This window comes from Jaculus jaculus, unplaced genomic scaffold (genome assembly GCF_020740685.1).
Source record: "Jaculus jaculus isolate mJacJac1 unplaced genomic scaffold, mJacJac1.mat.Y.cur mat_scaffold_50_1_766167_arrow_ctg1, whole genome shotgun sequence".
Taxonomy (NCBI): Eukaryota; Metazoa; Chordata; class Mammalia; order Rodentia; family Dipodidae; genus Jaculus; species Jaculus jaculus.
In genome coordinates, this window is record NW_025423502.1 from 553,129 (window position 1) to 578,142 (window position 25,014).

Below are 25,014 nucleotides of genomic sequence, written 5' to 3' on the forward strand. Positions count from 1 at the left end.
TCCATTCTCCAGGGGTTGTGACCCCCCCCCCAGAGAGATCTTCAAGGAGGGAAAGAGTAAAAGGGGCCGTTGGGCCATATGTCTGTACTGCTGAATGAAATTCTTTTATCTTTTTAAAGCGCAGGGGGCGATAATGGACGTCTGGGGCCTGAGTGGCTGGGACAGCAGCGGGGATTCTGATAGGGGGAATTAATGCGTCATCAGGACCCTTCTCAGCCTTGGAGGTCTCATCCTTGTTGTCGGAACCCAGGGTAGAATTAAATTCCTCCAGTGGGGCATCCATAGAGGATACCTGAGGGTCGATGGTGGAGCGTGTAACCACCGGAAAGGCCAGGGAACGCTGCGGGGCGAGAGTCTTTTTAGTGGTCCTTGTCGTGGTTGAACTTGGGGGTTTAAGTATGGTCTCCTTAATTGAAGCTTGTAAAGAGCTTAAATCTGTAGATAATTGAGAAAACTCTTTTTGAAGCTTAAGCACATCCCGTAATTCAGTTATCTGTTTAGTGAAATGTTCTTTGGCACCAGTAAGGGTAGAGGGGTGAACCCCTGGAGGTATCAGAGTGGGTAATAGAGTGGGTGCACAAAGCTGGGAGGGGTAAGGGGGTGGTCTGAAAGGGTGGGCCGATGCGGCGGGAGGCCAGTCGGGATTATGTTATTTAGCAGCCTCCTCCTCAAGCGAGGTAGTGTCACCTGGATCAAGAGGCTCGGGATCGCAATTTTTTGAAAAAAACGGGTTCATGAGGGGTGTACATTGAGAAGCAGTCTCGGGGTTAGCGTGCTTGGGCAAGGGCGGGTACAACCTTTCTACTGCTTGGGGAACACAAGAGTTATTGGAGTTAGAACCTATATCGATAATGACCGATGGGCAAGGGGATTTTTCAGGAGGAGAGGAAAGTGAAACTAAAGAAGCGCTACATGAAAGAGGATGGAGGCAGTATTCTGCAACAGAAAGGAGTTGTTGTTTATCGGGGTCTGAGTGTGCTTCCTCCACTATGTCTCTTATTAGTCCCCAGTAAGAAAAGACTGTGGAGAGGACAGAATTGGGCCCCTCTTCTTGGAGGCGGCGATTTAAATATTTGCCGACCTTCTGGCATTTTCCAGGATGGATATCGGGACCAGAAATAATGAACCATGGGCAGACCTTGTCAATAAAGATAAAGAATTTAATAAGGTCCTTTTTCTTAATTCTTATCCCTCTTTCCCTGAGAGAGCTCTTTAAATCTCTAAGATAGAGAGCTTCTGTAGTAAGTTTTTGGCCCATTCTAAAAATCGGACGAGAATGAAGAATAAGGATCCTGACTTACAGGGAGCCATAGCCGAAATCGTGAGCGACGAAATGGCGGGCACTCTTCAAAATGTCTCTCGGCATCCCGAGGAGATTTCCAATGCGGTCTATCGTCCAGTTGGGACCTGTGCCTCGAGCCCCATGTTGGGCGCCAATTGCCCCTGACCCACGGGACCAATCTAACATGGGGTGGTCGAGGAGGGATGCAACCTGAAAGAATGGGCAGAAAAGAAGAAGGAGACCAAGCGGAGGATTTGTCAAGGTCTCGTTTAATGTTGGATTTTGTAGCTCTTTTATAATCAACCAGCAGGTAGGGCAATAAGGAGGGGACAAAGGGGGAGGGGGTACAAGGAAGGAGGAAGTGGGGCCACCTGGCCGTAATCTTCTGGAGCATCTTGTGGTATTTCTGGAATCTCTCTTGTGACATCTCCCCGAGCAGCTGTTTGTTCTCAGGGGAGGGGCTGCATGAGAGCTGCTAGTTCTCTTTTGTCCTCAGGGCAGCCAGGTCATGGTCTCTGACAGTGGCACACACCTTTAATCTTGGCAGATGTAGGAGGATTGCTGTGAGTTTGAGTACAGCCTTCAGCCTGGGGTAGAGTGAAGCCACACCTTGGGAAAAAATGCTTAAAGAAGATATGTTTATAGAAAATAAATAAATAGGTGTTGGACCTCAGAAATCAAGCAATGGTGGCCAATGCATCTGGAGTTTATTTGCAGCCTTCATGTACGCATTCTTTCTCTTTCTATATATATACCTCTTTCTCTGTGTTGTGCTCTCGCTCTCCTTCTCAAATAAATAATAAAATTATATTTAAAAAACAATGATCTGGGGATAGTGCACAACTTTAGTCCGTAGGGCTCTGGAACGTGGACAGGTGCACTCTACTGTCACTGGCTGGCCTGGGAAGTTGGCAGTGGAGGTGGTTGTGGTCAGGAACCTGTCCAGTCCTCCACCGTGAAGGTGGGTAAGCTTAGATAGACTCTGGGGGGTAGGTAGTATCCCAGCATGGGGTGGAGACACCCTGAGGGCATGGGCTACAGGGGAAGCCCTGGGATCAGCGGGTTGAGGATCTGTGAACTATGGCATCTAGCTCCAATAAATACAACAAAATAACACAAAATAATATACAACCAATTTCTGGGGACACAGTTTTGTGCAGGAGATGGTTGTATGAGATGTTAATACTATTTTCTTTGCTATAAATTGTTAGAAAGTCTGAGAGATTTTCGTTGAATAGAAATCTGCATTGTGCACCCCTCTTAACTGAGCCCTTACACTAACACTTCATAGAGAGTTAGAAGAACTCCAGACAAGGATAATTATAGCATTTGCTTGGTCCATACCATAATTACTTTATATTCTGAGTGTAAAATGTTGCAGAGGTAATCTTCATTTTAGTACATGTCACACTATGATGTTTGGAGTGTTTGGACCACTTTTCAGAATGGATAAATGAGTTGTTCTGAGGACACCCATGGGCCCAGGAACTGTTAGCTTTTCGAGAGGGCCTGAAGGTGTGATCTGCAGGGAGGAATGACTTCCAGGCTCCACCTACTTTCCTCTCTCACCACACTGTCTGCCTATACAATTATTTACAGTGTTTCTGTTGTTTGAAACCGACTCTTATTACTGAATCCAGGTATTATGATGCTGTATGAACCCGGTACTTCTGGAGGGTTGAACAAGGTTTTTATATTTCATTATGAAGTTTAAAAATCAATATCAAGAAGTCCAGCATGGTTGCACATGCCCTTAATACCTAAATTTGGGAGGCAGATGTAGAAGGCCTGCTGTAATTCAAGGCCACCCTGAGACCTCCAAGTGGATATCGGATCAGCCTGGGTTAGAATGAGACTGCACATTGGAAAAACAAAAACAAACAAACAAAAAAAAGAACAGTGAAGAGATTTGACACACATGTAACTTGTAGGGATTTTGTCTTTCCCCTACATTGTGTGATAATATTAGTTAGATTTTCTTGCCACATATAAAGGGAATAAAGTGTTGGTTTACTCTTCATATTGGCTTATACCATTAAAATCTTAGTAAGCATGTCCTGTAAACCACCTTGTATAAAATATCAGTACATTATTTGGATTATATAACCTTGTGGTGAAAATAGCATGGGCACTTCCAGCTTAATGGCCTTAAACTTCAGGAAAGTAATACCGTTTAATTGTGCATTATTTAAATGTAAAATTTACATTGACTTCTCTGAATTTATTAACCATGTTTGAGGATATGGTTTACCATCTTCTAGATATTATCTGTAGAGAGAAAGAAAGAGGGGGCGAGAGAGATAGAGATAGAGATAGAGAGAGAAAGAGAGAGAGAGAGAGAGAGAGAGAGAGAGAGAGAGAGAGAGAGAGAGAGAATGGGTATACCAGGGACTTCAGCCGCTGCAATTAAACTTCAGAAGCATGTATCACTTTGAGCATCTGGTTTACATGGGTCCTGAGGGATCAAACCTGGGTCCTCTGGCTTTACAGGCAAGTGCCTTAACTAACTACTAAGCCATCCCTCCAGCCTGTTATGAATGGTTTTTTAGTCACTAAATCATGGAAAATTGAGTTTGTTACAGTACTTTCCTTTAATAAGCTGCTTCTAATCAGGTGTTTTCTTTCCCTAGCAAGAGAGGCTAGCTGCTAAACATTGGGAGGAGAGAAATTTTCTTCAGTGATATAGCCACTGGTGGGGAGCCCTAAATACAGAATCATTTAATCCTGTAATATTTCCTCACCATGTATCCTGCAGGCAGCTCTATTAAACACATTATATCACAAAAAAGGCATGAAAACAAAAGGGAAGGAAGACTAATAAGGAGGGGAGGCATTGAGTATGGATTGGGAACCATACAGGATAATTATGTGGATGTCATAAAAATGCATTGTGGGCTGGAGAGATGGCTTAGTGGTTAAGTGCTTGGCTGTGAAGCCTAAGGACCCTGGTTAGAGGCTCGGTTCCCCAGGACCCATGTTAGCCAGATGCACAAGAGGACACACATGTCTGGAGTTCATTTTCAGTGGCTGGAAGCCCTGGTATGCCCATTCTCCCTCCCTCTCTCTCTCTCTCTCTCTCTCTCTCTCTCTCTGTCATGATCAAATAAGTAAATGAAAATAAACAAAAAAAAAAATAAAATGCTTAGTGTGTATGTTTAAAATGGTCTAATAAAAACCATTATTAAGTATAATTAGTATGCAGATAAGAAAACATAAGTATGTGGAACATGGTCTGTCCAATTCTTCTGGCAGTATGTTAGCCTTTGCTATAGTCTAAAAACAGTCCACCCAAGTTGTGGTTCTCTTCATACCTACCTTCTTCTTACTTCCCTTGACGCAGTACTGAACAGGTAGCCCATGATATCATTGAAATATTAGACTAAATAAAGCCTCTGGTCTTAGTTTCAAAAGTAGCTGGGGATGCTGAGTATAGACAGAGGATCCACACCTTTTTTTGTCAATAACGAAAAGGTAATAGAGAGTTCTTCTGATGAATTTGTAAGATGCATAGACTATTAAATTTATATTTTAATGCCATTCTGTTTTACTTCTGTATAGTGGTTTTTTTTGTTGTTTTGTTTTTTTAATTATTTATTTATTTATTTGAGAGCGACAGGCACAGAGAGAAAGACAGATAGAGGGAGAGAGAGAGAATGGGCGCGCCAGGGCTTCCAGCCTCTGCAAACGAACTCCAGACGCGTGTGCCCCCTTGTGCATCTGGCTAACGTGGGACCTGGGGAACAGAGCCTCGAACCGGGGTCCTTAGGCTTCACAGGCAAGCACTTAACTGCTAAGCCATCTCTCCAGCCCTGTATAGTGTTTTAATATCACAAGTTAATACTAGAATCTGATTTGGCACAGTATGACTCTGAACACATAGTAGGGTTGGAATCCTCTACCCCAAGGTCTGCCCATAGCAATATACTTCTTATAGCAGGGCTCCACTAACACTAGCTGGAAACTTAACAGGAAGCTCAATCAAAACTACCTGAGGCTATTGGCGACATTTACATTCAAATGACCATTGCATCCTTCATAGCTTGGAGAATAGTCCTGCACTAGCAGAACTGGCCACAGATCACTACTAAATATTAAATATGTGTTATGTAGAATATTTCCATAGGCTCTTACATGATAATATTCCTAATTAAAATATCTAAAATTATTTTGTTAGTTTCTGCTGAAATTATTCTGCTACAAGTTCTGTTGAGAGTTGTAAATTTCTGTTAAGACATTAGGTTCAGCAGCATGTGATTGAGGTGTTAATTTCAATTCTAATGATTATTAACATTTTTGAGCATTGGCCTTTTCCTCCTTTCCTTTCTTTTTGGTATTGTTTTTTCCTGATAGCATATCATTCTAGCCCAGGCTGACCTGGTACTCACTCGGTAGCCCCAACCTTGTCTTGAATATAATCTACAGTTTTGTGCTGGCAAGGCAAACACTCCCACAAAGGACTATGACCCCAGCCCCTCTGGTCTCCCAGAAAGAAGAAATGGCAAACTGTAGAATTGGAAACATGTTTGAAAAATACATTAGGAAAAAAAACAATAACATCTTAAAAACAAAACAAAAAAGGGTTTGAAAACACAGTAAAAGAAAATTCAGATGTGCGTAGGTACCACGCCAAAACAGCCTAGAGGGTAAAAAGACCAAAAAAACTCAGCAAAATAGACACTTTTTCTAAAAAGTGAGGTGTATATGAAATTGAAGCAGCAGCGGAGAAGTAGAAGAGATCCAGAGCACCCAGAGCCTTCACAGGCCAGCAAAAGCAGCCCTGGCAGATCTGCCAACCGTGGCGGTGGTGGCGGCGTACGAGAAAGCCACCAGACTTGGCTCCAGCTGCAGGAAAAGCCAGGTGTGGGAAGCTTCCACTCACACCGGAGCTCTCTGCAACTCAAGAAACGTGAAGGGAGAGCAGCAGTGAGCAACAGAGGAGCAGACCACGAGGTAGAAGAACACATGGAAAAGCAAGAGAACTAGAGCAGGTGTGGCTCCCTCCCCTCCCGCACTGTGTGTGTCCAGTTTCAGTGAACAGAGCAGCAGTCCTGGGACACAGCCACTCCAAATTCAGCTGACAGCAGGACCCAAGCAGGTGCAAAGTCTGGCAGCAACATCAGTGGCTCCGTCACTGGTAACAGTGGCCCCAGCTGCAGCAGATCCAGTAGCGGCAGCAGTGGCAGGCCCAGCAGCAGGAGACCCAGTAGCGGCAGCAGTGGCAGACTCAGCAGCAGCAGCTGCAGTGGCAGCAGCGGTGGTGGACTCAGCAGCCGCAGCTTCCGCAGCAGCAGCGACAGACCCAGCAGAGGCAGCTATAGAAGCAGCAGTTCCAGCAGCAGGTGTGATGATATGCAGGGCCACAGTTGCCAGGGTCAGTTTACCCTGCAGGACAGCCAGTGCACAGCTCCAGAAATCACAACAGCAGCCCAACGTCCCAGGCAGAAACTTGACTGAGACCAAAATCATCCAAGGTAACAGGGATTGCACCAGGGAAGGGTCTCATTTGGTCACAAGCTGACTTGGATCCCTCAACAGAGCAGAAATCTTAACCTCTCTGTTGATAGAGGATCTGGTTGTTATAATAACTACTCTGGCATACATACTTGGGGCTGTTTTTGATTGAATGTGTATAGTGTTTAGTTAAATTTAGAATCTACCTCTATTTTATTCCACTCAACCTCTTGAATACTCCCATAGCAGGGAAACTCAACCCCTAGGAGCACCTTTGTAGATACTCTGAGAGTCTTAAGAGCCACACCTAACACCTTAAGCTCCTACCCTGAAAATATATAACATCAAATCAATTGATACAGTTAAGAATACGTAGCTAGCTTGAAAATCTGTTGTAGTCCGGTTCACATTGCTGGTAGAAATCACCCAACCAAGAGTAGCTTCTGGGAAAAAGAGATTTATTTTGGCTTACAGGCTCAAGGGGAAGCATCACGATGGCAGGGGAAAACGATGGCATGAGCAGAGGGTGGACATCACCCCCTGGCCAACATAAGATGGACCACAGCAACAGGAGGGTGTGCCAAACACTGGCATGTGAAAACTGGTTATAAAGCCCTTAAGCCCGCCCCCAACAATGCACTCCCTCCAGGAGGCATTAATTCCCAAATATCCATCAGCTGGGAACCTAGCATTCAGAACACCTAAGTTTATGGGGGACACCTGAATCAAACCACCACATTCCGCCCCTGGCCCCCATAAACTGATATCCATAGATGATGTAAAATACAATGCTTTCAGTCTGACTTTAAAAGTCCCAATAGTTTTTATCAATCTCAATGATGTTCATACATCCCCATAGTTTAAGATCTTTTAACTGAGCCATAATACCAAAAAATAAACTCAAAAAACCCATAATAGCACAGAATAAATATTCATACAGCAAAGATGGCATTGGGCATAGCAAAGAAACATTCAACCAATACAAGATTTAAAACAACCAGGGCAAACATCAAACTCTGTAGCTTCAAGTACAGCAACTTTAGCCAGTGACAAATCTTCAAGTCCGATAATTCTAACCAGCAACAAGTCTCTGGCATTCCAACTCCGCCCCTCCAGCTAGCCTACTCACAGTCCTGGGAAACTTCATCGGGGCCGGCAGCTCCACGGCAGCCATCTCATGGTCCCGGCATCTCCACTGGGTCTCCACTGCAATGCACGGTTCATCCTCATGGCCCCATGGGATCTCTATGCAGGCAACAGGCAAACCCGCTTCACACTGCCCATGGCCATTTCCAAAACACAAGACCGTGTTGCAAACTCAATGACACTCTTTCCAGCATTTCTTATACTCCATGATACCAGGTAGGGCGCCAATTTGTTAATCCAGGGGGGAATTAAGCAGACTTTGAAGAACAGGACTCCTTGAGCACTCAGGCCCCTTCAAAAGAGTCTACATTCTTCTTGTTGCCCCAGCACAAGTCAGCTAGCCCAGTCTCAAAGGTTGTAATCTCTCAGTTGCAGCTGAATGGGCAACAGTTCACCCAAAGATTTTTCTTCTGTGCCATATTCCTGTGCTCACACCAGTTCATTTCTATGCAAAGCAACCCTGCACAACTTCTCAGGACACGGGCATAAGAGCAAGATCTCCCACAAACTGCTAGCCCAGTCCAGGCAAAGCTTTTTCTCACCCTCATAAGACAAAACTCACAGTCCATAGTTCTTACTGCCTTCAGGTCTTTCAGCTCTGACCAGAATAGTCCATCAAGCTTTACTTACACCACTGCAAAGCATCTCTTAGGCCAAGGTTTCAACTCCTTCCACATTCCTCTTGAAAATCAGCTCCAAAAGGCTGAAACCAGTCAGGTGTCCAGCAGCAACCCCACTCCTGGTACCACTTTACTGTTGCAGTCCGGTTCACATTGCTGGTAGAAATCACCCAACCAAGAGTAGCTTCTGGGAAAAAGAGATTTATTTTGGCTTACAGGCTTGAGGGGAAGCTTCACGATGGCAGGGGAAAACGATGGCATGAGCAGAGGGTGGACATCACCCCCTGGCCAACATAAGATGGACCACAGCAACAGGAGGGTGTGCCAAACACTGGCATGTGAAAACTGGTTATAAAGCCCTTAAGCCCGCCCCCAACAATACACTCCCTCCAGAAGGCATTAATTCCCAAATACCCATCAGCTGGGAACCTAGCATTCAGAACACCTAAGTTTATGGGGAACACCTGAATCAGACCACCACAAAATCCAAGCATTAACTTAATCCAAGATGCAAAAATGTATGACAGGCATGGTGGCACATGCCTTTAATCCCAGCACTTGGGAGGCAGAGGTGGGAGGATCACCATGAGTTCGAGGCCACCCTGAGACTACATACTTAATTCCAGGTCAGCTTGGACCAAAGTGAGACCCTACCTCAAAAAAACAAAGAAACAAAAAAGTATACATTATAGCACAAGAAACACTAAAAAGCAAGATGATATAAATCCATTTAAAGTATTAATGCATCAGATATGACCTCCAGTGAGAACAATTTAGAGGAAATGACTGAGAAAAATTTCAAAAGAATGAATGTAAATATGTTCAAAGAAGTCAGAGAACAAATCAAAAGAGTCAAAGAGGAACTCAAAGAGGAAATCAATGGAGAAGGGACTTTCAAAGGGGAATGTGGGGGGAGGGAGGGAATTACCATTGGATTTTTTTTATAATCATGGAAATTGCTAATAAAAGTTTTAAAAAAACATAAATAAGGAAATAAAAATAATCAAGAAAAACCAGTCAGAATTACTAGCAATGAAGGACACAGTTAATGAAATAAAAAAAAAAAAAAAACCTCTGGAGAAAATCTCACCAGTAGAATGGATGAAGGAGAGGACAGAATATCTAAGCTGGAAGACCAGGTGGCAGATCTAATACAGTCCAACAAAGAGAAAGACAAATTTAAAGAAAAGTATGAGTGGGAATTTCAAGATATTCGGGACACAATGAAAAGATCAAATATAAGACTTCAGGCCATAGTAGAAGGAGAAGAATTCCACTCCAAAGGCATAGTAGGTGTCTTCAACAAAATCATAGAAGAAAAATTTCCCCCAAATTGGAAAAGAGGTGCCAATGCAGATACAGGAAGCCTTTAGAACTCCAGCCAGAAAAAACATGGAAAGAAACTCTCCTCACCACATTATAATCAAACTTCCAAACACAAAAACAAAAGAAAAAATATTGAATGCAGTTAGAGAGAAAAATCAAGTTATCTACAAAAGCAAACCCATCAAGATTGCAGCAGATTTTTCAACACAAACTTTAAAAGCCAGAAGGGCTTGGAGTGATATATTCCAAGTTCTGAAAGATAACAACTGTCAACCAAGGTTACTTTATCCTACAAAGCTATCCATTCAAATAGATGAGAAATAAGGATATTCTATGACAAAAAGAGGTTAAAGGAGTACAGGAAGACAAAACCAGCTCTACAAAAAAATAATTGAAAAAATCCTTCATGCTGAAGAAAAGGAAAAGCACACATATAAGGAACCTAGAGAAAACAATCAATACGCAAATACTAGTTAACACAAGAGAGCACAGATAGAACAAGAACTACAAAAAAAAAATTGCAAACATAAATGCACACCTTTCAATAATATCTCTTAATATCAATGCCCTCAATGCCCCAACGAAAACACATAGGTTTGTGGACTGGATTAAAAATCAGGATCCTATAATTTGTTGTCTCCAAGAAACTCACCTTTCTACAAAGGATAGACATTATCTTAGGGTGCAGGGTTGGAAAATGCTTTTTCAAGCAAATGGGTTTAGAAAACAAACAGGGGTTGCTATCCTAATGTCTGACAAGGTAGACTATAGTCCAAAGTTAGTCAAGAAAGATAAGGAAAGGTCACTTTATATTGACTAAGGGTACACTCCAACAGGAGGACATTACAATCCTAAACACATATGCACCTAACATGGGGGCTCCCAAATTCATCAAACAAACACTATTAGAACTAAGGTCACAGTAACACCAAACACAGTGGTGGTGGGTGACCTTAACACCCACTCTCATCAATTAACATGTCATCCCAGGAAAAAATAAACAGAGAGGCATCTGGACTAAATGAGGTCATAAGAGGAATGGACTGAACAGATACATACAGGACATTTCATCCAAAGGCTGCAGAATATACATTCTTTTCAGCAGCACATGGAACATTGTCTAAAATACACCATGTAATAGGACACACAGCAAATCTTAACAAATTCAGGAAAATTGAAATAATTCCTTGCAATCTATCTGACCACAATGGAAACTACAAATCAGTAGCAAGAAAGGCTATAAGCATACACAAAATCATGGAAACTAAACAATACACTACTAAATGATGAATGGGTCAATAAAGAAATCAAGAAGGAAATCAAAAAATTCATAGAGTCAAATGATAATGAGAACACAGCATACCAAAATGTCTGGGACACAATGAAGGCAGTTGTAAGAGGTTAATTTTTAGCCTTAAGTGCCTATGTTAAGAAACTAGAAAGGTCACAAGTAAATGACCTACTGCTTCACCTTAAAGCCTTGAAAAAAGAAGAACAAGGCAAACCAAAAATCAGTAGATGGGAAGAAATAATAAAGATTAGGGCAGAAATTAATGTAATAGAAAGAAAAAATCAATCCAAAGAATTAATGAGACAAAGAGTTGGTTCTTTGAAAGGATAAACAAGATTTATAAACCCTTAGCAAATCTGACCAAAGGAAAGAGAGAAGAGACACAAATTAATAAAATCAGAGATGAACAAGGTAACATCACAACAGATTCCAGAGAAATTCAAAAAACCATAGGGACATACTATAAAAGCATATACTCCACAAAGTATAAAAATCTGAAAGAAATGGATGCTTTCCTTGATTTATATGAACTACCTCAATTAAATCATAATGAGATTAATCACTTAAATAGACCTATAACAAGCATGGAGATCTGAACAGTTATCAATCTCCCAACTAAAAAAAGCCCAGGCCCAGATGGATTCACTCCTGAATTTTACCAGACTTTTAAGGAAGAGCTAACACCATTGCTTCTTCAGCATGTCCAGGAAATAGAAAAGGAAGGAATTCTACCAAACTCCTTCTATGAGACCAGCATCACCTTGATACAAAAACCCTGCAAAGATAGAACAAAAAAAGAAAATTACAGGCCAATCTCCGTCATGAACATAGATGCAAAAATTCTCAACAAAATATTGGCAAACAGAATACAAGAGTACATCAAAAAGATCATTCACCCTGACCAAGTAGGCTTTATCCCAGAGATGCAGGGATGGTTCAATATACGCAAATCTATAAATGTAATACATTATATAAACATATTGAAGGACAACAATCACATGATCATCTCATTGGACTCAGAGAAAGCCCTTGACAAAATCCAACATCCCTTCATGATAAAAGTCCTACAGAGACTGGGAATAGAAGGAACATATCTCAATATAATAAAAGCTATTTATGACAAGCCTACAGCCAACATATTACTGAATGGGGGAAAACTGGAAGCTTTTCCACTAAAATCAGGAACAAGACAAAGGTATCCACTGTTCCCACTTTTAATTAATGTAATTTTGGAAGTCTTAGCCATAGCAATAAGGCAAGAGGCACACATAAAAGGTATACAAATTGGCAAGGAAGAGACAAAGTTATCATTTGCAGATGACATGATTCTATACATAAAGGACCCTAAAGACTCTACTAGCAAACTGTTAGATCTGATCAAAACCTACAGCCACTTACCAGGATACAAAATAAATACACAGAAATCAGTAGCCTTCATATATGCTAACAACAAACACACAGAGGATGAAATCAGAGAATCACTCCCATTCACAATTGCATCAAAAAAATAAATAAATAAATAAATAATTAAATAAATAAAGTATCTTGGAATACACCTAACCAAGGAAGTAAAGAATCTCTACAATGATAACTTTAAAACACTCAAGTGAGAAACATCCCTTGTTCCTGGAGTGGAAGAATCAATATTGTGAAAATGGCAATCTTACTGAAAGCAATCTATACATTTAATGCAATCCCTATCAAAATTCCAAAAGTAATCTTCATGTAAATAGAAAAAACAATCCAAAAATTCATTTGGAATCACAAAAAACCTCGAATATCTAAAATAATACTGAGAACAAAAATAAGGCTGGTTGCATCACCATACCTGATTTTAAACTATACTACAGAGCCATAGTAACAAAAACAGCATGGTACTGGCACAGAAACAGACACGTATATCAGTGGAACAGAATAGAGGACCCAGATGTAAGCCCAAGTAGCTATAGCCACCTGATATTCGATAAAAATGCCAAAAATACTCATTGGAGAAAGACAGCCTCTTCCACAAATGGTGTTGGGAAAACTGGATATATATCTGCAGAAGGATGAAAATAGATTCTTCTCTCTCACCATGCACAAGAATTAAGTCCAAATGGATTAAAGACCTTAACATCAGACCTGAAACTCTGAAACTGCTAGAGGAAAAAGTAGGGGAAACCCTCCAACATATTGGTCTTGGCAAAGAATTTCTGAGTACAACCCCAATTGCTCAGGCAATAAAACCACAGATTAATCACTGGGACCTCATGAAATTACAAAGATTTTGCACTGCAAATGACACAATGAAAAAAGCAAAGAGGCAACCTACAGAATGGGAAAAAATCTTGGCCAGCTATATATCTGATAGAGGATTAATTTCTAGGACATACAAAGAAATCAAAAACTTAAATAATAAGGAATCAAACAAGCCAATCAAAAAATGGGCTATGGAGCTAAATAGAGCATTCTCAAAGGAATAAATACGAATGGCATATAAGCATCTAAAAAAATGTTCTTTATCCCTAGTCATCAGGGAAATGCAGATTAAAACTACATTGAGATTCCATCTCACTCCTGTCAGATAGGCCACTATGATGAAAACAAATGATCATAAATGTTGGCAGGGATGTGGAAAAAGAGGAACTCTTCTACACTGTTGGTGGGAATGCAATCTGGTCCAGCCATGTGGAAATCAGTGTTGAGGTTCCTAAAACAGCTAAAGATTGATCTACCATATGACCCAGCTATAGCACTCCTAGGCATATATCCAAAGGAATCATCTCATTTCCCTAAGGAAAAAAAAGCCATGTTTATTGCTGCTCAATTTATAATAGCAGGGAAATGGAACCAGCCTAGATATCACTTAACTGATGAGTGGATCATGAAGATGTGGCACATTTATACAATGTAGTTCTACTCAGCGGTAAAGAAAAATGAAGTTATGAAATTTGCAGAAAAATGTATGGACCTGGAAAGGAGTATAGTAAGTGAGGTAACCCAAGCCCAGAAAGCGTAGTGCCACATGTTCTCTCTCATATGTGGATCCTAGCTACAGATGATTGGTCTTCTGCGTGTGAATGAATGTTCTTAGTAGCAGAGGCCAGTAAGTTAAAAAGGAGACATAAAGGGAAGAGAAATGAAGGGAGGAGGGAACTTAATAGGTTGATATTTTATATATGTAAGTTCAATGATTGAGATGGGAAGGTAATATAATGGAGAATGGAATTTCAAAGGGGAAAGTGTTGGGGAGGAGGGAAGGAATTATCATGGGAAAATTTTTTATAATCATGGAAAATGCTAATAAAAATTTAAAAAAAGAAAATTCAATGAGAAATGATTATTGGTTTAATGAAAAAGAATATGTGAGCAGCATCTGAGTACATGAAATTTTGCTGGACATCATTTGCCTTTGGCACTAGTAAATTAAAAGCTTAAGGACAAATTTTGGTAAATATTTGGGAAATTGAATAACTAATTAATTGCTGCTTAAATGTACACTAGTATATCTGATAATTTAGAACACATTTTGGCAGTTATTTTTTAACCTGGCCTGTCATTAGCAAACAATGACATCTGTATTTCTCCCAATAAAAACGAGGAGGAAATATGTTTAATCATTCCTTGTTTAAGACCGTTAGGATCAAATCAAAGTGCTTCTATGGTGTGGAAAGGTTACTCAGGTGAGAGAGTTGTTCATAAGATTATCAGATGAACTTACAATATCTGGTGAGGCTGAAGAAGAAAATGAATCTTTCATATATTGAGAAATGGGGACATATCCAAGGGTAGGTGTTGGGAGCCTTAGAGCAAAAGCCTCTCCATTTTGCCTGGGCCTGCTCATAAACTGACTCATTACTCAGAAAGCTGGTCTATCCCGCTTTCTGTTAGGTACTTCTGGAACCAGTCAGCAGACTGCTTACAGAATCTTATCTTTTGCAAAAGGCTAGTTTATGGTCAGGATGTGAATCCTGGTGCAGTCAGGACGTTAAGCCAGTTAGGCAAGATTAGATGAACACCTAATTACATCCCCTCTAATTACAACTCCTTGCCCTGGCCACATCCCTTTCCCCCTACATCTCCTTGCCCTGACCACGACCCCTTCCCCCTACAACCCTATATAAACCTACATGTAAGAATAAACTCTCGAGGCCGTGACAAATATCTAGCATGGTCTCCTTGTGTTTCTTTGCCTTCTTTCATTCAGGTTGATTTTCACCTTGCTTCTTTATTCGACTCTCCGCTGCTTGGGGCAAATGGCGCCCGAACGTGAGGCCCGAGGTATGACGAAAGACCTGAATGTCACTAGAGTGGACGGCCGTCCCAGCCATTAGACCGCCACCCCACTGGAGGGGTGAGTGAAGGTCTGCATAGAGGACACTACAGGCAAACCTCCTATTTAGCCTCTCTTCCTATCAACAAAACTGGGCATGCAACAGCCAGTAAATGCTCTTAGAGTTGCTGCCAGATCTTAAAATTGCAGTCAGGCCCATTGAGGAACCCCTAGGGAATGTTGCCCTCTGGTTTTGCCATTTCTCCTCTTTCCTTTCTATCATGGGACAGATCCTAAATAAGCATCAATTGTTGAAAGGCTTAAAACTTCTCTCAAGGCAGAAGGAACATGGGTTAAGGAAAAAAAAAATTTTAGCAAAGAGTAAAAAGGAGCTAATTGCCATAGTAAAAGATATTTTAAAAACACAAGAAATTGAGATTGCTTCAAGTTTTTAAGCAAATTTTTAAATTTTATCAAGAGGATTTGTTCTTCTTATGCGTGTGTATATGTGTATATGTGTTTATGTGCGCTCATTGTGCTTGCCAGTCGTGTCATGTTTGTGACTGTTTGTAACTAAAGAGATGAGACAGATGCAGGTGACATTCCTTTCTCCTCTAGAGAACTATTTCAAGGAAATCAAAGACGTAAGCATAGAAGTTAAAAAGGGAAAGTTAAATGTCTTTTACAGGAATGAATTTGCCAGATATTTGTTCTAGGTCAACTTCACCTTACATAGTGGATCATTTAAAACAACAGAACTTCCTCTAAAGAGGTAACTTATAATTTGTCCGATATTTTTAAAAAAAGATTGTAATGTCCTGTTACTTAAAAGTAGGAGGTAACTGATCTGACTTCTGAGCCAGCCTGCCTTAAGATAACAACACAATTTGCCTTAGCTACTCCTAATAAAATCATTGCCAAGTGTGTTATTGGTATTAATGATATAAAATTGTATTAAGACTGCTTTCTTTTTAGTAATAGGATTAATCAATTTGGTGTAGGTTTTTAATAGCCTTATAAGAATGATAATCACTTCTCAGCCTTTTGGCTAAGATCAAGTGTAGTATCTGTTTTTATCAGTCTAATATCTGAGATGTCCTCTATCCATGGACAATATATTAAAAGGATTTTTGGAGCTTGGAGTTAGAATAGGAGCATACTCCACCCACTCCATGCATCGACCTGGTATTGCAGTACTTCCTGGAATGGTGCACCCCCTCGGGGGAATAAAAAAATGAATTAAAAAAAGAATTAATGACAGGGTGAGATGAATTGATTGAAGGAACTGGAAAAGAATTTTTCAATGTTGGGACATAGAATGCTCATTAAAAATGCTTTTTGAGTGGTACTGAGAATGTCAAAGCATGTGGATAAAGATGTGTGTATGTAGGAAAGAATTTTCAGGCTAAACCTAAATGCCATGCCTAAAGTTAGAGATTCTTCAACTGTTTACAGACACTTAAGGATACTCTAAAAGTTTTATATAGGGACATAGTCTTAATCTAAATTCATCTTACATTAGACACAGGTGATGCCTATGTTAGGTGGGTCACAAAGTCATAAGTACAGATGTAATTGGAGGTTTAACCAGGTTAAATATACACAAAAGTTGATCACCTTGTGTTTTACAAATGGGTAAATTTTCTATGGAAAAACAAACAACTTTGGAATAGAAAAGTAATGTCAGGATGCTTATCTCTGCTCTGTAATTTCATTTTGCTCTTGCTTTCCAACATATGCTACTTAAATTCATGGAAAGCAGAGGCCAGTAATTTAAAAAGGAGACATAAAAGGAAGAGAAAGGAAGGGAGGAGGGTACTTAATCGGTTGATATTGTATATATGTAAGGACAATGATTGTGATGGAGAGGTAATACGATTGAGAATGGAATTTCAAATGGGAAAGTGGGGGGAGGGAAGGAATTAACATGGAATTTTTTTTAGAATCATGGAAAATGCTAATAAAATGTTTTTTTAAAGAAAAAAAAAAAGACCTTCAAGTACTACTGCCACACTAACAGCCAATTTTACTAAAATTGCAACATTGAGAAGTCAGGCATTGACCACATCTGCTCATTCCGTTGTGCACCATGGGATTCCTTTGCAGGGGGGAATGGCACAGTGCAGTCGTGGTGATGCCTTCCATCAGACACTGATTATCTGTCCCCCAGCTATTCAAGGTATTCCTGCTGCACATGGTAAACCTACCAGTTACTCCTCTTGTAAGTTAGGCCCCAGCCATGCAGCCACTGCAGATCCAACCAGTTCTTTCTCAGACTTGGTCTGGAAGAACACAGCAGATGCTGGTGCCTGCCTGGCAGCAGGTACCTCCCATGCCTTCTGCTGCTGCATCACTCCCTTCTGAAAGCATGGCTGGCTCACAGAGGCCTAGAGACTAGGGGAAAGTTATTTCACACAGCAGTCATTACAATTTGGTGATGCCACAACCTCTCTAACCAATCAAATAACTTTATCAGCTCCTCAACCTATTAGTGTGGGCATCACACATGTTGTCTGGCCTCAGCCTGCCACTACCAAGAAAAATAAGCTGTGCCAGAACAGGAGTAACTCATTACAGAATACCAATATTCCACATTCAACATTTATTTCTCCAAAGGTAATAAATGGGAAGGAAGTTGAGGAACTAAGTTGCATAGAAACACAGGACAATCACAGTTCAGAAGGAGAGGCAAGAAACTGTTGTGAAGCATCTATAATACAACACTCCGATTCATCAGTTGCAGACAAACAGTGGCAAACTATAATCATAGCTAACTCCCCAAGTCCTGCAGTGAGTGTGATCACTATTAGTAGTGACACTGATGATGAAGAGACATCACCACGTCATTCACTCAGAGAATGCAAAGGCAGTCTAGATTGTGAGGCTTGCCAGAGCACTTTGGATATTGATCGGATGTGTTCCCTGAGTAGTCCAGACAGTACCCTGAGCACCAGCAGCTCAGTACAGTCTAGCCCATCCCCTTGCAAAAGTCCGAACAGTGTGTCAGATGATGAACAAGAAAGTGGTTGTGACACTGTGGATGGCTCTCCAACATCTGACTCTTCTGGGCAGGACAGTCCATTTGCAGAGAGCAATTATGCAGAGGACACTCATCAGGACACAGAACTGGTAACTTGTGCTGACTCAGAAGCCAAGCCATCTGTTTGCACTGTTGTGCCACCAATGGGAATAGAAAGTGGATTAAAAGCCAATCAGCAAATGGCCAACACAGATTCTACATGCCAGCCATTAGTAAAAGGACGATCTGCCCCTGAAAGATCAAACCAGCCTTCTGCCATGGGTAGTCGTCATCAAAAATTAACATCAGCATTCCAGCAGCAGCATTTGAACTTCAGTCAGGTTCAGCACTTTGGATCTGGGCATCAAGAGTGGAATGGAAACTTTGGGCACCAAAGCAGCAAGCCTATATCCCTACTAGTGTTACCAGTAATCCATTCACTCTTTCTCATGGGAGTCCTAACCACACAGCAGTACATGCACATCTGGCTGGAAATACGCACCTCGGAGGACATTCTACTCTGCTTCCATACCTGTCATCATCTACCCTCAGTAGTGCCACTCCAGTGTCCCACCTCCTAGCCTCTCCATGTACCTCAAGACCTATGTTACAGCATCCAACCTACAACATCTCCCATCCTAGTGTAATAGTTCACCAAGTCCCAGCGGGCATAAATCCCCATCTGTTATAAACCCCAGACCATCCATCAGACTCAGTACAAAGAAATCTTCCCACCACACCCTTACATTGCAGCATCGTCTGCACATGCTGGATTTCCTCTGAGTCCAACAAAGCTCAGCCAGTATCCGTATATGTGAAAACTCAGACAGTATACTGAGTAAGCTCGATGATGCAAACATTTGATTAAAAATAAAGACATGGGGGCTGGAGAGATGGCTTAGCAGTTAAGCGCTTGCCTGTGAAGCCTAAGGACCCCGGTTCGAGGCTTGGTTCCCCAGGCCCCACGTTAGCCAGATGCACAAGGGGGCGCATGCGTCTGGAGTTCGTTTGCAGAGGCCGGAAGCCCTGGCGTGCCCATTCTCTCTTTCCCTCTATCTGTCTTTCTCTCTGTGTCTGTCGCTCTCAAATAAATAAATAAATAAAAATTTAAATTAAAAAATGTCAAAAAAATAAAGACATGGTATTTAATAAATATTAGCCATGACACAAGAAAGTTATTTTTGAATCATGTAGACTTGGGTGCAATTTAAACAACTTTGAGCTTTAAAAAAAATCTCACTTTTAATGTGTTTTGCACATTTGGTATAACTTGTCTTTGGTCATGTTATCTTCTTACATAGTAACTTTAGACAGGTGACTTATGGGAGCAGAAGTCCAGTTTTGCTCCTGCTATTTTTATAAAATTACCTGCTAAATAGTGCAAGACACGTCCATATTTGGGAAGCCATTCTGTGTATAGACTTAGAGCAACAGATGTACGTGTGTCAGAATTACATCATATGAGTAAATTGTACTATCTGTGTCCTAGTGTGTAAATGTTGGGTTACTTAACCTAAGAAATTGAGCTATTCTTTACATTGCTTGTGTCTTTTGCATGGGCAAAATGTTGCCTAGACTTTGCTGTTAATGTCCTAATAATCTCAGCTGCATTGTAAACCGTTCCCACACAGTGCCTTAAATATTTGAGGTTGTTAATGTTATTACCTATCTATAGATGTTGAGGACTGCAACAGTTAAAATTCAGATCTACTCTTTAGTTTTCTTTCAGTAGAGTAAGTTCATTTTTGGGTTTGTGTGGTATGATTTTAGATAGTTGCTGTTTTTCCTCATGACAGCAGCATGTTTGCTATAGCTGAACTCTGCTGTCTGATTTTTCAGAATGATCTAGCTTCAAGAAAAGCAAGTGGTTAGTAGTACTTAAGAAAACTTGATTCAATAACTAATGGGTAGTCAGTAACTGTCACAGCACAACATTTTATATACAGTTAAGTGAAAATGCAATACAATTTAAGTTTATTTTGGGAGTGTTTGCTATATAATTGGACTTAATAAAATGCTTAGAAGTGCAGTAGGTATGACTTTAAGTAGATAATGAAAGAAAACGCAAAACGCTTATTGATTCATGATGTGGTTTCATCTTAGCTTGGGCAGACCATGCAGTATTTCATAATTAGTAGCAGAATATTTACTATTGAAGCTTTTGAAAAGATGTGAGTTCTTTGTGTGCAATTTTTCATTTATGCATGTGAGAGGGTTTTGGTTTTTGCTTATTTAAAAAAAATTTTTTTACATTGTAGTTCTTGTTTTGCTTATTGGTGGTGTTTGCTTATTTAATACATTCCATCAGGGACAGAAATTACATGCTTTTTTCCTCGGAGTGTGTATTGGGTTTTCCCCCTTATCCCCCTCCCCTTGGTGGTGATGGTGGTGATGTTTAAATGAAGTTGCTTTTACAGCACCAAAGGCTTAATCATCCATTTCTTATATAAAAGGTAGCTACTTTTTGCATAGATCTCAAGTATATTGTAGTGTAGAGGTGGAATTAAGGAAAGGTATTAAACCAAGGCTGTGTTTTAGCTTACAGCAAGTAATAAATTGTATCATCTATCTCGAATGTATCATAGATAAGCTGCTATATAATGATTACCACTTCAGATAGCTGTGAAATTAGGTGATGAGCTAGTTGCTATTTAGCCTTCTAATTTCTGTATACGTGTAATTACATGAAATAGAAGTTGGGGTTTTGATTTTTTCCTTTGCTTTTGTTTGGAGTGTCATTGTAATTGCTGTATTGTAAATGATGGGAAATAATTGCATATATTATTTTGGGGTGTGTTATTTGCATCAGTATTTTATCTCTGTCAATGTTTGTGCTCATCACTGCATATAAAACTTGGATGTATCAATATAACTTAATTTTTTAATTTTCATACTGGCATTGTAGACACTTGAGAAAGCTGTACCTTGCAGGCTTGACTTAACTTTTTTTTTTTTCCCTTAAAAATCTGGAATAGAATCTTATAGCATTTACTGGAATCAGCAGTATAAAGCATTTGAGGGTAAAACTCCAAATGTTTGGGCAGTACAGCATTTCTTTAGTAAATGAACTCCATACCACTAGTACAGCCCTACTAGAGCACTGACAATAAGCTAACAATGGATACATTTTCCTTTACTATATTAACACAAGCAGTGTTTTATTTAACCATCAGTGACATACATGTGCCTGAAGTTGATTTTAAAAATTACAGTATTAGATCATAAAATCAAAACCAGCAGTACATTTTTAGTCACACTGAAAATGAAGGACTTGATTCTCCCCATAAATTTCAGTGTTTTTAGTAATGAATTCTATGCATTTTATGTAAATAGAAATTTATATAATACACAAAAAGGCATAGATGAAGATTATTTTAAAGGATTATTTACAGATGACACATTTATGGAGTCACTCTTTAAGTAAATTTGCTGCCCCCAACACCTTCTAATTTTATTTATATGGTCTAGCAGGTTACCAATACCTGTTCACGTCTTGGGAGAGATGCAGTGCTAGCAATGGATGTCTCAGAAACCCCAAGTAGAAAAGACTGGCTGTGTGAACACAGGAGTGGCCCCAGCACAGGCTGTGTGAGCACAGGAGGGGGAACCCCAGTGCAGGTTGCTCTGGTTTGGGTTTGTGGTTCTTATCCCTAAAGTGACGTGGTCTCTGTGTTGACATTGCATGGCTGGAGTGGTCTTGTTCACTGGACAGTAATGGTGAAGGCCAGCATTTTCATGTGGCATAGTGCTTGGTTAAGTCATATTGCACTTAGGGGCACTGCTCTGAATTAGTTCCAATCATGGAGTTTTTAATATGTTTAAAAATTAAAACTTCAAACTCTTGCTAAATTTCAGTTTTCATATATTGACAAAGGAATCTGGATTTATATCCCACTTAAGACCATTCCATCAGGGTTTTTTTGTTTTCTTTTGTTTTAATGTTCCCTTAAATAAAACACTGCATGATTTCCAACTTACAAAAAAAAAGATTTTCACATAATATTAGGAGTTGAAAATTGTCTATTACTGATGTAAACTTTTGATTCTTTTCAGTTTTTCTAGCAATAGTGTGTGTGTGTGTGTGTGTGTGTGTGTGTGTGTGTGTGTGTGTGTGTTAATGGAATAAAGGAATTACAGCCAGGTGTGGTGGTACACACCTTTAATCCCAGCACTTTAGAGGGAGAGGTGGAGAATCTCCTTGAATTCAAGGCTCCCTGTTACTACATAGTGAATTCCAGGCCAGCCTGGCCTAGAGAAAGACCCTATTTCCAAAGGAAAATAAAAGGAATTACAAAATTTGTTTTAGCTGATTGCAAAAGTTGTGCATAACATTAAAATTATAACATGTGCACAATTAGAGTTTCTTGAGTTGGGTACAGTCACCCATTTCTGTGATCTGAGCACTTGCAAGGGTGAAGCAGGTGAATTATGAGTTAGACAAAATCCAGAGATACCAGGAGAGATCATATCTGAAAAATAAAACCAAGCTGCACTTGGATGGCAAATTCCTGTCATCCAGTACTTGGCAGGTTGAAACCACCATATTGCTATCAGTTGAAGGCCAGCCTGGTCTGGTATATGTAGTAAGTTCAAGATATCCTGGTCTACAGAGTGAGATCCCATTTCAAAACAACAACCCCACACCCTCACAAAAAGACCCAATCACATCAAAATAATCCAACCTAAAGCAAAAGCAAAAACTTGAGATCATACTTCCTAGTGATATTGTGGTGTATTAGAATAAAGAAGTTAGGCCGGGCAAGGTGGCACACGCCTTTAATCCCAGCACTCGGGAGGCAGAGGTAGGAGGATCGCTGTGAGTTCGAGGCCACCCTGAGACTCCATAGTGAATTCCAGGTCAGCCTGGGCTAGAGTGAAACCTTACCTCGGAAAAACAAAAACAAAACAAACAAACAAAAAAAAGCATACAGAAGTTAGCAAGGTATGGCGGCCTTTTAACTCTTCACTCTGGAAACCAAAGTTGGAGAATTGCTATGATTTAGAGGCCAGCATGAGAATACATAGTGAGTTCCAGGTCAGCTTGGGCTAGAGAAAGACACTCCCTCAAGGGAGGGGGGGGGGATGAACCAGATTGCTTAATTTCACTTTAAAAATAATTTATTTATTTATGTGAGAGAAGCAAATAGAGAAAGAGGGACAGAGGAAGAGAAAATGGAAACATCAGGTTCTAGTCACTGCAAAGGAACTTGGATGCATGTACCACCATCTAGCTTTATGTGGATACTGGGAAATTGACTGTGTGTCCTTTGCCTTTGCTGGCAATCACCTTAACCGCTAAGCAATATCTTCAGCCCTCATTTTTTATCCTTAGGGAGATTGTATAAGCAACAGCAGTTCTGGTGATTTTACAAGTTCCATCTCATTGCTCCTAATCAAGTACAAGGCAGCCATACTATGTTTTGCAAAGAACTTTGTGACAGGGTTGTTAAGGTCATGGCACGTTCTTTGCACCTGTACCTTAGGATGATTAAGGTAAGTTGGCAATTTTAGTAAGTGACAAGAAATGTAGTTATGGAATTAAAATTCTAATATTTTAATAAAATCTAGAAGAATTAAGTTATTTTGAATGCTGCAGTTTTATACAGAAAAATGATGGCTATGGAAAATGACTTAAGTTTGAAGGTTTGTGGGTTGTTTGAGCATTGGTCCTCTTTTACACAGCTTCCTGAGGTGAATAACAGCTTTTGGGGAAAAATATATATATTTTTTCTATATAACATTTGGTGAGTTGTGTGAAATATATGCACATGTATGAACTGTTCCCCCTCCATCACTCATCTGTATGTTTTCTTGAGATGGAGTTTCTCTTTGTACACACAGCTACCATTACTATGAGTACCAAGTTTCTGGACTAAGGTCACAGGCTTGTGTTGCCATGCCCAGCTGTTTATGTGGGCTCTATGAAATTGTGCTGAGATGGTTTCAGTCCTACTCAGATCTTCATTGCTTGTCTGGGAAGCACTCTTACCAGATGAGCATCTCTCCAGTCTTGATAAAACATTATTACCCAAGGTGTGGCGGTGCATGCCTTTACTCTCAGTGCTTGGGGGGGGGGTGAAGGGATGCAGGAGGAACATGAGTTCAAGGGCTACATGTGAATCTTTATGAAAGAACAAAAGGCAAAGACAAATGACTTCTTGTTAGCAGAAAGTTTCTTTGTTAATGTGGGGGAATTCATCTGGATATGAATTCTGCCACTTGCCTTGGAGTTTTGTAATAATTTGGAAGCAAGTAGTTGAGGAAATATCCCTGTAGAATTCAACTATCACAGAGTTCCAGCACCATGGTTATAAGTTCAGCTCCTGAAAATACTAAGACTTCTAGAAAAAGATGGTCAAATGTTAACTATGCTAATAAATGACTTAATACCTCCGTACTATAAATAGCTTTAGGATGAAGTTACACAGAGGATTCATTAAATACCTCATTCTGCCAATGCTTACTTGATTCCACAGTGAGAAATGTAGTCTACTTGATTGTCATAAGTTCTTTGTGGTTGATAGGACAAATTGACTCCATTTGTCCAAATACTCTCCATATGAAAGGTATCTGAAGTGCAGACTCCTTAGTGAAAAATTTTTAATCATTACAATAGAGGCTGGGAAG

At 40.2% G+C, this 25,014-nt stretch overlaps 1 non-coding gene and 1 pseudogene across 1 annotated transcript; both read left to right on the forward strand.

The window, feature by feature from the left end:
• Window positions 1–1,276: 1,276 nt before the first annotated feature.
• On the forward strand, window positions 1,277–19,212 carry LOC123457450 (annotated as a pseudogene).
• Window positions 16,397–16,587, forward strand: LOC123457454. The gene has a single exon (XR_006635018.1). It is a non-coding gene; the product is annotated as a U2 spliceosomal RNA (small nuclear RNA).
• Window positions 19,213–25,014: the final 5,802 nt, after the last annotated feature.